The 13862-nt window shown below is 34.2% G+C and overlaps 1 protein-coding gene across 6 annotated transcripts in view; it reads left to right on the top strand.

Annotated features, from left to right (window-relative positions):
• The window catches only part of LRRC4C (leucine rich repeat containing 4C), a 752614-nt gene that overhangs the window by 83492 nt on the left and 655260 nt on the right, over nucleotides 1–13862 (top strand). For 5 of the 6 annotated variants that reach the window (XM_073216432.1, XM_073216426.1, XM_073216430.1 and 2 more), the window contains exon 2: nucleotides 847–899. The exons of the other annotated variant lie outside the window; for it this stretch is intronic. The gene's annotated coding sequence lies outside the window, so the exon portion shown is untranslated. The remainder of the gene's footprint in view (nucleotides 1–846; nucleotides 900–13862) is intronic. 6 annotated transcript variants of the gene reach the window in all.

Raw genomic sequence — 13862 nt, 5'->3', positions numbered from 1 at the left:
ATTTCTCTTTTATGCCAGCCACAATGTCAAACATATTACTATTGTTTCATATTTGATCTCATCGAACTTTCATTTTAAACATTTGTGGAGTCACATTATTATGCCAGTTTGCAGATAAAGAATTATTGGCATAAAGAGATTTTAAATTATGTGCCTGAGATCACCAAACTAATGCATGAAGGGACTGGTTTGGAACTAAGCCCTGACTTGCTTTAAAGACCATATCAGTAAGAACAGATCCCAGAATACATAAATTCAACTCACCAGGGTTCCCAAATTGTGTGATTATTCAATACCCAGTCAAGGTATTTAAGTACAATTTAGAAATGGGAAGTTTTCTAAGAAATTCAAATGGATAAAATGAATTTCTGTTTTTGTATTAGTCTGTTTGCAGCAGCAGGTACTATAAAACCATGATTAAAACCTGAAATTCTAGGTGTAGGTCTGGTTTCAGCATTGGTTGATCCAATGGTCCAATTATATCAAGATCCACAGTTCTTTCCATTCATCTAATCTATTTATCTTTTGGTTGCCTTTTATACTCAGATCAGTAGCAAGATGGCTATTCCACCTCCAAGTCTACCAATGTCCAGTGGAAAGGGGAGGGAACACTTCTTTTTGTGACTTTGTTTTGGAAATGTGGAATGATCCCCAGCAGATAATCCCACCTTGCCTTATTATTCAAATTAGGTCATAAATTAGTCATTGAATTACTATGCTTGTTATAGAGCAAGCAATCAAGATGTAAATGAATAATGTTGCAGAATCATACACTACATTTGCAAAGACACAGCCTGTCCCATGCCCCATGTAGAGCTTTCCAATGCCATTTTCATCTCTCCACAGGCTCCACAGCCATACGTTCATTGGCCAAAAGAAAAAAAATCTTAGCACCAACAGTAAGTCTCAATATTTATCTTGTGTCTTACAAATTTATGGTTCCAAAAATTATTATGCTTTGCCGTTTTTATTCACTGCTACTACTTTTGCAAGTTACTCATACTCTCGAAAGCATTCAATCGTTTCAGCTACAAAGGGAGATAAAAATTGTATTTACATTGAGCCATATGAAATTGTCAATATTTTACCATATTGACTTGCAAATATAAACATTTCAAATAGCTGTTTCATGAACACCTATGTTAATTGTCATAAATACTTCTAAAACATTGAGTGCAGTACTTGGCAAACAACTTTTATGTTGTTTAAGAATTTTCTTAAACTTGTTTTAAACAGTTGCTTGTAGCATGACCTATGCTAAGATAATAGATTCCTTAGGTTTACTACTTAGAGGAGTTGAATGTAGAGAGTAGAGAAAGGCCTCTGCCCCTCAGCTAACGGAAAAATTATAGTTCAGCACAGAGAGAACCAAAACTCTAAACATTTATTAATTAGCTTGAATGTTTTGAAAATTGTTGATAATAGGGATGCTTAAGGTCAGGTGAAATAGGGGGCTATTAGGGTATGTCAACCAGTTGGGAAGCAAACAGTATAGGAAGTAGAAGAATAATTTCAAGGAAGGGGATCCTGGATCTCTGGGATGGGAAGGGTTCCCGGTGAACTGAGGTCTAGTTTTTGAAATAAGACGGCTAAGAGAAAGTCCAGACATGCAAGCAAAGAGAGCAGAAGAATGAAGTTAGCTCTAGAAAGGCCAATGGCCTTCCTTATGGGAGTAAATATGGGTAGTAGTCATCCAGTATGGCTCTTGCACAATCTAGGGATCAGTTTGCCCCCAGGCAAGTAGTTCTGCAGGCAAAAATCCCCTGGAGGCCATGTTGAAAATCATTACTGGGCTCTACTTACAGGTCTGAATGAGGCTCAAGAAAGTGGGATTCTAATAAAAGTGCTCAGAGATTCCCATGTTTCTAACTGAGACCCACTGCTCTACCATTTGGCTAGGTTGTAGGATAGCACATTCAAAAGTTTTAATTTAAAGAAACTAGCAGAGCAAGAACTGAAAATATATGTGACTTGTTTGCTATAAGGACATTCTGCAGAATATTAAGAGCAGTCGGTGAAACATGAAGGCATCCATATTAGGATACAGAAGACCAAAAGTTCAGGGAGCTGACCCAATTGGGACAGAGTGGTAGTGTACAAAGTTCAGCGCTGAAACCTGGCACCTGAGTCTTGAATATGATTTGTAGTTTGTCCAAAGGAAACAGTGGTAACATCAAGCATTGTGGTCCAACCACATAATAACCTTACACTTAGAAGCACAAGGAAAGGGCAGAGATTTACAAGGCAAGTCTGGGCAAGTGCCAGAGACTTCATGACTACTCACCTGACAGTGCCCATGTGCAATGCCAGGCAAGGGAAATGGACCAGGAACAGACATGTGCCAGTGAGAGAACATGAAATGGTAGTATCTCACACTGTGGAAGCAAGAAATGAAAGGCCAGCATATAGTTGCCAGAAGACTGAGTTAATTGTCTACAGCTAGCCTCTACTATGGCTAAATCAGTGTTTACTAAGTCATGTCCCATTTTTTTTTTTTTTTTTAGTAATCTTGGTTGGTTTAGAGTGAGAGAGAATAACATGATTTCTCAGAACTCTATTATCCCCAGGGTTTTTATTGCCTCCCAGGCTGTATTGGTCTGCTGTCTGCTTCGGCTGTCGTAACAGAACACCACAGGCTGGGTTGCTTGAACAAACAGAAATTTCTTCTCATAGTTCCGGAGGCTGGCAATCCAAAATCAAAGTGCTGTTGAGGTAGATTTCACTCTGAGGCCTCTTCCTCTGGTTTGTGGGTGGCTCCTGTCTCTCTGTGTACTCACATGACCTCTTCTTTGGTGTTAGTGGTTAAAGAGAGAGAGAGGGAGAGAGAGAGAGAGACAGAGAGAGACAGAGAGAGAGAGAGAGAGAGACAGAGAGACAGAGAGAGAGAGAGAGAGAGAGAGAGAGAGAGAGAGAGAACAGGCTCTCTGGTATCTCTTCTTTGATCCTATCAAATCAGGATCAAACCTTTATGACCTCATTCAACCTTAATTACTTCCGTACATGCCCCATCTCCAAATACAACCACAGTGGAGGTTAGGGATTCAAGATATGATTTTAAGGGGACACAAATATCAGTCTATTATACAGACTATGGATAGACATAAGAAAAGTCTTATCACACAAAGACTAGGATGGAGACTAAAGAGGACATAAATAATACCATAAATCAGGATCTTTAGCAATGAGGAATACTTATTTTGATTTAGAGATTAGAAAGATTATTCAATTTCCTTCCCTTAAATGAGCCAAGGTTGCTTTAAAATTCAACTGAAGAATACCTAAAAAATTTACTACTTATAATATTTTAAATATACAGGGTGATATTAGGTACAATGACTATTTTAAAGCCATACAGATCATTAATAAATCTTATTATATTTTCTAAATTCAGATGACTCCCATATATAATCAGTGTAAACAAACAACATGTTTTTCTCTCCCTGTGAAGTTGGGAATGTTGTTTGTGGCTTTTTCCATTAATCCTAATAGTTAGAAGATAATCTGATTGACAAATAGTAAATAAAGAGAAGAGATGAAAAAGTCCATCTGATTCCCAGAGCATAATGTAAAACAAAGTCACTAATATTAAGAAATCTTAGCAAGATGTATCTGATATTTTTCCTTTTCCTTCATTCTTTATTTATAAACTCTTAACTTGAAAATGAATTATTTCATGAAACTTACTATTTTTTAAAAAATGTCAAACTTTGCTCAAAGGTTTTGATTTGACTAAAAAGAAAAATAACAGCCAATCAAAATTTATTTACTCTTTCAAGGAAGTCAGAAGCAGTGATATATCACTAGATGGTAAATAGATTAGTGTTACCTCTAATGGTATTTACTATTTTCAACTCAATGTTATTTGCAATTTTTATGTTATTTGTATCTCCAACTATTTCATTTATTGCAAAAATTCATTAAGGCACAACTCTAAAATATGCTTTTTATATGCTATTCCTTTCAATGCAGATTTACAAGACTGCTGAAAAACCAATTTTGTAGTTAAAGGAGGGAGTGTTGAAGTAGATTATACAATAAATGCCTGGTAGAAAAATAAAGAAATAAAAATAACATTGGTAGGATGAAGGCTAGTGGTTTGGGAGATGTGCTGAATAATAAATGGAAACACAATATCACTGTGCATCTATCTTTTGAAAAGTATTTAAATTTGTTTTGTTTTAGAGTTTGCTGTCTTTATACTATGTGTTGAGTATTGTCACTGTAATATTATCCCTAGAGTTTTATCATGATGTGTTATAGACCCTTTCTTCACTTTAATATTGATAGAGGTGATACTGGTACATATATCATAGGTTTTTGGCACTCTGGGAATACAATTTAGTCTCTAAGTTGTTTTCATAATTTTTTTTCTTCTGTAGTCAATTACTTTTCATTCTTATTTTATGCCTATTACAGAAAAATATCAAAATAGTTTTTACAGATACCAGTGACTTATACTAAATAGTAAGTTTTAACAACTTTATATCACTTTTTAGCTGTCTTTAGCTTAAATATTAATTCATTTTTGAATATTTTGAAATTGATATTGAATTGTTATATTTCAGTATGTCTCTCAATATGCTTTGAATGTAGAGATGTTCAGGCTTGCTGATGGACATGAAATGCAAAATAAAGGTTTTAACCTCTAACAGTCTAAAGAGAAGTTAACAACAATGATCTTTTCCACCTCCAGACAACTAACAGCCATAAGAGAGTCAAGAATAATAAATAGCCTTATTGGGAAATTCAGTTGTTTTCTGCCTCTTGGCCAGTCCATTTCATCACAAATGATGCCGTGTCTTAACTGTAGTTTGAGAAAGGTTTGAAATAGGGTGATTAATGGTTATAACAAATAATATCTTTTATAACAAATAACAGCATATATTTGGAAGTTGAATAAACAATAGAGAAACTGTGGTAGAAAATATGTGGAAAACATGGCAAAACTTAGAGGCAATGCTTGTATATTTTCCACTTGTTATTTGAGAGGGAAAATAGAAAGATGCTAAAAATCACATTATGTGCAAGTGTGCAACATTAGTGTTCCCTCCTACCCATTTGACCTTTTCTGGAAATGTACATTTTGGGGAACATTTAAGTCAACTATTAGAATGCATCTTCATTCCTATTTCCTTCCTTAAAATCAAAAAGAAAAATAGAGTTTCTTCTGGTGATCAAGTAGGAATGAATAGTTGATTGGATTAAGGAAGAGACAGTTATTCTTTTTTAATAAGCACAATAAATGGTTTATAAACATGAATAACTTATGGGAGTTTTCACTGATTTGCATTTTTACTGTATTTCCAAAGCCAAACATTTAACATAGGAAATTCCAAAAACAAAAACATAAATCCTGTATGTGTTTGAGTCAGTCACTGCAAATCCTCTCTCCAGTTGTGTGTCTATCTTATATGAACAAACTTCTTGGGCTACTAGAACAGACTTTATGTGTGTAGTAGGTCCAGAAAAAGTAATTCATGTTTATTGCAGATGGCTTACATAAAGGAAAGAAAGGGGAAAATGGGAAATGTTTGCCTTAGTGGAATCCAGGTGGTAACTACCTAGGTGGATGAATAGATCAGATGAAATTTTGAATACACATTTTTCATGAGTTGAGTGGCCAGATACCAAAAGGAGATATTCTGAGAAACAGAACATTTTCACTGGGTCTGAAAATATTGAGAAAGAATTAAAAATGCCAAGTAAATTTTCAACAGTTGTTTCAATTAGCCAATGCCATCTGAAAACCTTTTGGGAAACAAGAAAATAAAAATATGTGGAAAAACTCCTTTCTCTCAATTGTACTTTAGAATGCTGAAACTACTACTCATTGAGAAAGATTTGAATGTCAACAGGAGGTAGATTTCTAGTTAATTTGATGACACCAGAAATATGACATTGGAAATAACAGGAGGGATATGTACTGCTCTAGATCATTTTCACAAGAAATCCTAAAAGCAGCCAATGTTTGAGGTTATTTTGTCACTAGTAGATGTGTTGAATGAAATGTGTCATTTTAAATAGTATTGTTTTTCATTTACAAGTCTAAAATATATTCTTTCCAAAAAACCAAATGAGCAGTTCTGTATATGAGTATATGTATACATTTAATAATCATTCATCAATTTTTGCTCTTAAATGTTAAGGATTTCAGTAGTTTTGATCATCTTCACAATATACCAGTTTATTGACTATCAAATAGGTAAAAATTACTTCTTCAGCTTTGAGAATTTTCTTTCCCATAATAATAAACCACATGATCACTGTAGCTATGGAAGGAGACATTCTAGCATGAATATACTAGATATGAAATATAATCAGTAGTAACTAAATAAGCATTATAGAATTTCATGAACATCATAAAGAAAAATTTTTATTTAATATAGAAAAGATTGATTTTGTATAATTATAGGATCAAAATTTTGGATCTGAAATAAGTCTTTGAAATAACTAGTAAAGAGGTTACCAAATTTCAGGTCACACCTGCCTAGACAGGTAAGCAGGCATCAAAAAGGAGCATGGTGAATTCCTAAGTGCACAGATGAATTGTATCAATAAGCGCAAGTAAATGTACAATGACTGCTAAATAGAGCATCTCATTTTTATACTAAAAAGAATAAATACAAACAATTCTACTCCAACTCCTTCCTTTAAATATCTACTAAATAGAAGTTGGAAAAACCAAGAGATGTATTTCAGGTTACACAGTGTGAGATCTCAGAATATGAAGCCATGGTTGTCCTGGAATGATGAGGAACTGGGTGGACCTAGAGAGATGTATGTGGCATGATTATAAAGAAGAAGTTACTGCAGGAGATAACAATAAAGGCCATCTATGGAGCTCTTTCAATAGTTACCTCATTTAATCCTTAAAACTACCCTTTAAGGTAGGTATTATTCTACTTATTTTAGGATAGAGGAGGAAAACCTCAGACAGCATAAATTATTCACCTTATTAGGACATGTAGCTAGTAGACATTGGGATTGAGAGTCAAATTTTGGTCTTTGAATCCAAAGTTAATGCTTTTTAAATTTTTTAAATTTTTTTAATAATTACAAGCACATCCCTATCCTATATGAGGCTTGTGTTATAAAATAAGGTTTCCTAGAAATCAGAAATGGATTTCTATCATTAGTAAAGATAGACCTACAGAGGATAACATGAAGCCATATTTTTAAAAGTCTTTGATGCCCTCCAAATAGTGCATAGAATCAATTCTAGAACTTTCTTCCCACACCTATTTTGTATTGGCATATAATATAATTTCAGAGCATACAATGTACCTAACTCCTCTCTGTGAATGTCTAGCCTGCTCCTACATGGTAAGTCAAGTCTTAGGGCAAATATAATCTGTACTCTAAAAAGTGACCTCTCTGATCTTTCATATATAGCTTTGCCTTTCATGCAGCATGAGACTGAATAATTTTTCTCAGTGATAAAACCAGGATGACATGGATTTAGTTACCCCCTTGTAACAGGACACCTGCAATTGAGAGTTGGGGTAGCTGTGAGTACGAATGTGGGTCCCTGCAGCCAGAGCTGTGTAATCACTGAAGAACTAACAGTCTAGTTATGTGACTCTGGGTCCCTAAGTGTGTTATTTTTGTGGTAACTAATGTTTCCTTTATAGACTGTTCCATTTTTCTTTTAGAACATACAATAACTGGAATTAAGTTGTAGAGACATGCTCAGCAGTGTTGTAAATGAAGTGCTATGAATATGAAATATGTTCGATGACAAATTTCAGATCCAAAAATATCTTCACTAAAGGGAGCAATGGACAGAATCTAACAAGGCAAAATGTAATAATGCACAATGGCAAATTTAATCGCCATTATATTTTTACTGCTTATTGCTGATATAAGAGAAAGCTGTTGACACTTTAATGATTTAATCTGACAAACACTAATATTTCTCTAAATTTTAATTGTTATAGTGAGTTCTTTGGCATTTTCTCAATATACAACTATATAATCTTTAAATGCTAATATTTTTATGTCCTTCCTTCATCTATTAGGCCTTCCTGTATCTATGACTTTCATTTATGTTTTATATCTGGTTTTGCATTGTCTGGAACTTCCAGGTCAATGATAGATATTTAGGGATAATACAGTGATAATTGGGCTTGTTTTCTAACAAGTAGATTTCTAAAATAAGTCCTTATTTTAAGTCCTTAGTAAGTTGCCCCTCTTTGAAAGGGTCATGTATAGCATGAAAAGCAACAATAACATATATTCAGGAAAATAGTTCAGAGATACATCAGTCAAAGAAGTATAAAATGTAGAACCAATAATGGCCTGTGAACTTAACAACAGATCTAATTAAAATAAAAAGAGCAATAGAATTTTAAAATTAATGGTGTATGTTGACATTTTAGAAGTACACAAAATATGTCAAGCTCTTGTGAAACCTTCACAAGCTCATGTTGAATTGCATGTTATCACAATATAGTCAAAACAGACTTGAAAAATACTCACATGAATTTGTATTATCTTAATAATTATAGATATTATTACCTTTTCTCAATGTGATATGTTCTACTTTCTATGTACAACCTCATTCTAGGTCCTCTGATAATTGCATTTGCATGAAGTCGAAGTCTTTTGATATTTTTAAATGTTTGGATAAAGCTTTATGAATATTTCATAAACAATAAATATACCCAATCAAAAAATCCTTTTTCTTTTAAAATGCTGAGCCAGAAGTGAGTAACAATTTATAGCGAATGGAAGAAACTGATTCCATCCTTCATTTTTACCAGCTTGCCTTTTGATTTATGAAAGTGGCCTCATCACTAACTGAGATTGTAGTGGGAGGCCTCAAGATCATCCCAATTCCATCTAATATTTTCAGACTCCTTTTGTGGGATTTCTTAATGAAGCCTGATGGCTCTGTGTTCTGATTTGTGGTATTACCTTTATCCAGTGCCTAGAATGGAGTCTGACATAGTAAAAAATGTTTTTAACTTTGTTTAGTTCTAATGCCAAAGCAAGTATACTACATCAATTCTAGATGACTAACTTGTTATTTTTGATATTTTAAATTATTAAAAATTTAAAATCTTTCCATATTTTATGACTTCATATTTAAAATTTTAATTATATAAAATTTATAGTGTTATTAAATTATACTTTTAAATATAAATTTAAGACTTAAAATCTAATTGCTTATTTTTATTTTAATGTCAAAGAACTGCTTTAACTTATGTAACCTGCAGGTGAGGCAGAAAGACAGCTGTATCAGATGTGTCTGCTTGAGGATATTTAAGTCTATTTCAAAACTTTATCTAATTCATACCTGGTTATTAAAGGATTATATTATAATGTGAATATTTGAATCCTTTCTCTCTTTTACTAGAGGATTGTGAGATTCAGTTTTACCTTTTATACATTTATCAGAAAGCAAAAATAATTATAAATATTTATTTTATGCATAGCAATTGTTACTTAGAACCCAACAAAAATTTCCCTGTGTGAGAGAGAAGGATCTAGATGCCAGCTTGCTGAGTCATGCTTTCTCATGCACTTCTGTCACTGCTGTCCATTGCCTGGAAAGTGATATCTGACATTTGGAGAAGCTCCAGGAAAGAGAATCAGTTTTTGAGGTTCTACTAGCAATAACATGAAGATAACTGAGTGTGGCAGTATCGGGGATACCAACAAGTTTCTTCTGGTGGGTCAGACTGGACATTGTAATTCATTTCTCAACACACATTTCACTGTAGCAGGTAGATTGACATCAACCATGATAATTTCATCCTTTTTGCCATAGTTGGTTCACTAGTTTGGGATATTATGGAAAAAAATGTCTTGTTCGTGGTACCCATGGGAAGTTAGACATGTAACTAAGGAAAAATATAGATCAAATTGCTATTGGTGACTAGCTTAGCAACAAAAATGATCAGCTTTTCCTTCCTTTGTTTGGGCTACCATAACAATAAAGCCTTAGACTGGGTGGCTTAAACAACAGAAACTCATTTCCTCACAGTTCTGGAGGCAGGAAGTCTGTGATCCGGGTGCCACCGTAGCTGGTTTGGGGGAAGAGCTCTCCTCCTGGCTTGTAGACCGCCACCTTCTGTCTGTGTCCTTCCGTGGCTAAGAGAGCAGATGAGCAAGCTCTGGTATTTCTTCTTATAAGGGCACTAATCTCATCATAAGAGATCTGTCCTCATAACCTAATCACCTCCCAGAGGCCTCATTTCCAAAAACTATTGCTCTGGGAGTTAGTTCTTCAGTAGAGGAATTTCAGGGGAACACAATTTGGACTGACAAGGCAAAAATTCTGAAATGTCCTGAATTAAGTGACATAAGGGCCAATGAATGAGGGGCAGAGAAAAGGAAAGGTCATCAGTCAATAGCTGTGGGCCGTAGCCAACCAGAAACTCTACATTCCTGGATGAAGTCATCTCAACAAGCCTCTAGAAGGTCCCCAGGACCACTTCATGCCCCTTGTGCATGACCAGTTTCTGACCATCAACAGCCAATCTACCAGCCTCCTGTATGGACTAACTGCCTATCCCCGGACTTTCCTCACAGTAGCCCACCACCCTTATCTGTAGCCAGTGTAAATTTAATGAACTTTCTTTCCCTGAGACCCTTATAATTCTGCCCCATAACACAAAGTTGTTTGTGTTAACTGTCCTTGTTGCTGATAGAGGAAAAATTGCCTGTCCCAGGACTCAGTCCTTATCTGGCTAGCATCCATGAAGCCTCAGTAAACACTTTTATTTCAGAGACCTCTCCGTCTCTATAGAGTGTTTGATGTGTCAGGTCCATGGCAATCCTCCTGTTATGGATGTCAGCATGAGGGTGGAGGAGACGCCTGCGTCAATCAGTTCTGAACCCTGCCCTGGTATGTTGTGAACTATCGTACCTCTTTTATTTTATGCCAATTTGATTTGTTTTCTTTTTTATTTTTTCAGTAAAGGGCTTACTCCCTGATGAGCTCAGTATATAATCTCCACAGCACTGGAGAACAACCATTAGTAATTGGCCCTGCCTACCACTCTTCGTTCAGTGGGAGCAATTCTCTTGGAGTGGTGATAGGAGAGGGAATGCCCACCACTGGCTGGACTTTGGATGTCAGAGATATTCAGGATTTAATTGCTTCCACTACATCTTTGTTTAACATCTAAAGCAGATGTAGGGAAATAATGAGAAACGAGGTGGTATTCCATGTATCAACAAAACAATTAAAATATGGGGGGAAAAAAGCTCTGCATAACTGTCCTTAGCATTTTTGACACACTATCCAGTATTTTATTAGGCAGTATTCATCCACATTCAACTCCACTTTTGGTAAATTCTTATACTTAACTTTCTATGAAAAGCCGTTTTTAGTCTTAAACAACTATGCCATTTCCTTATTGATGTCACCCCACACAGTTCTGAATAGCCCATCCCCATCCTGTTTTCATACCTGAAGACCCCTAAAAACCTGCCTTGAGTCTGTTGCTTGTTTTGCTGGCAAGCACCCATTCATTCCTCAAGACCCTGCTCAACTGTCACCTCTTCTGTCACCTTCTTTGAAGTAGACTTGATCCCTTACTGTATCTGTATTATTAGTTTATCTTTCTGTCTCCCTGCAATAGCAAGTGATATCCTGAGTATTCTGATGGTAGAGATTACATCATTTTTATATTTATAGCCCCAGCACCTGGCACAGTGGTTGATAGATGTTAGGCTCAGTATTAATATATCTTTTTTGATCATATGGAGAATGGTTAATGATTTGATGGATGAATAACATTAATGGTCTGGATTTTATTTTTCTTTCTATAGCACAGATTTTAATTTGGACAGTGTTAATCAAATGATCTTAGTTTTAGCAAAATGAATATTCTTTGAATTTGTTACATAATTTTCCAAATATCCCCAAATGGTTGGCATTAAATATCCTCCAATAAAATAATTTGAGCAGCTTTTAACTATACTCAGGAACAAATCTGTAGCAATAGTCTTTGAGTTACTTCATTAGCAAAGAAACTACTAATATTCCTAAGCAACCCTGTAACCATATGTTGCTCTGCAAAAATATTTCAGAATGTTTCTGTTCTACAGTTCCAGGGACTGATGATCTGGAGTTTTCAAAACTATCTCTTCATTTCTTTTCTCACCCCCAATATCATAGACACTCATGCCTAAATATGTTCTGTTTATTATACTGCTTTTCATTTTATTTCTAATTAAAACAGTATTGCATCAAAGCAGAATTCAGATATCTTGTTTATGATGACATAATAATTTCCATAGGTACAAATTAAGATGTAAACAGGACTGAGATTTTAGGAAGGAGAATGAATGGCTGGAAATGCTGAATTTCAACCAAGATTTCTGTTTGTACATTATTAAATTTAGAAACCAGGATATGACTAGGAAAAAATATCAGATGTGTTGAGTAAAATGACTTACATTTATTTTAGAAAATAGTTTTATTTTCTTGCATTTATTTTAGAAAATAGTTTTAATAATTATTCTAATATAGTTTTGTAAAATTTAGATTTATGGCTTAGAGAGTTTTAATGACAAATAGCAGTGGAAAATAGAAATAATGGGGGCCTAAGACCTTAAGTAATATTTCAGAAGCCCACTTGGAACAACAATTGTCTAGTTCAAACCATTCATTTTGCAAATGAAGAAATGAAACCTTGGAGGGTATAACATGCTATATTCTAGATAAATAGTTACTTGCAGAGCCAAAATGAGAACTAAACATTTTAGGGCACTTCTTTTTTCCTATCAGTTTTCTGAGTTTAAAATATGGCAGTATGCATTTGCGTATTTTTTTCCATATCCAGACCACTTAATGATAAAAACCTGAAAGTTCCTAGTCAGTATAAAGGTGAAAAATATAAATCTTAAATTAAAGCAGAGCTGAAACTTTAAGATTTTTAAAATATACATAAAGAATTTGTCCATATAACATGTCAATCCATATTTCCTTAACCCTGGACCTGGAGACTTTGGAATATTCTGAATTTAGCAAACTAGAACATATTGTTTATAGAGACTGAGAAAATATTAGGTTACTCTTTTGCATTGTGGTTGCCTAACCCTAGGTGAAATTCACTTATTTTCACACTTTTAGAATAAAAGAATTTAGTGAGTGTAATTTATATAGTCAAATGAACAAAATTATGCAATACTTAAGTGTATGTATATGTGTGTGTGTGAGTAAAATATATACATTTAAATACTGCATATATCATCCTTTTTTAGGTGTGTGTGTATACACACAAAATAAAAGTACATATGTAAATGTGTTCAAGCATAATTTGGCTATATGCAACTTCTGTCATAGGTACTGCTTTTAGAAACATTTATTAATAAGATTATATAATTACTATACTAATGGACTTCTAAATTTTGGGGGATTCTAAAAAAAGGAATATAATGTTTTTTATCTTTGATGTGTAACAATATATCATCCCTGGAAAAGATCATGCCCTTTCATCAGCTAGGTGATATATCTTAATTACTTAATCCTTTCTATATTATACTTGCTTCACTCCCTTGATAAGTAAAATACGTTATATCATACACAGTATGCCCTCTGGAATTGGGACACTTAATTATTTGATATTTGCATGTACACATACACATTTCATTATACCAAAAAAAATTAAGGTAGTTTATTTTTCCAGTTTAAACCATGCTCAGATTGTTTATCAACATTCTTTTTTTTTTTTTTTTTGAGAGGGCATCTCTCATATTTATTGATCAAATGGTTGTTAACAACAATAAAATTCAGTATAGGGGGGTCAATGCTCAATGCACAATCATTAATCCATCTCAAGCCTAATTCTTGTCAGTCTCCAATCTTCTGAAGCATAATGAACAAGTTCTTACATGGTGAACGAATT

This window comes from Manis javanica, chromosome 11 (assembly GCF_040802235.1).
Source record: "Manis javanica isolate MJ-LG chromosome 11, MJ_LKY, whole genome shotgun sequence".
Classification (NCBI taxonomy): Eukaryota; Metazoa; Chordata; class Mammalia; order Pholidota; family Manidae; genus Manis; species Manis javanica.
The sequence above is the reverse complement of the archived record's forward strand: the minus strand, read 5'-3'. Positions and strand labels throughout refer to the sequence as shown.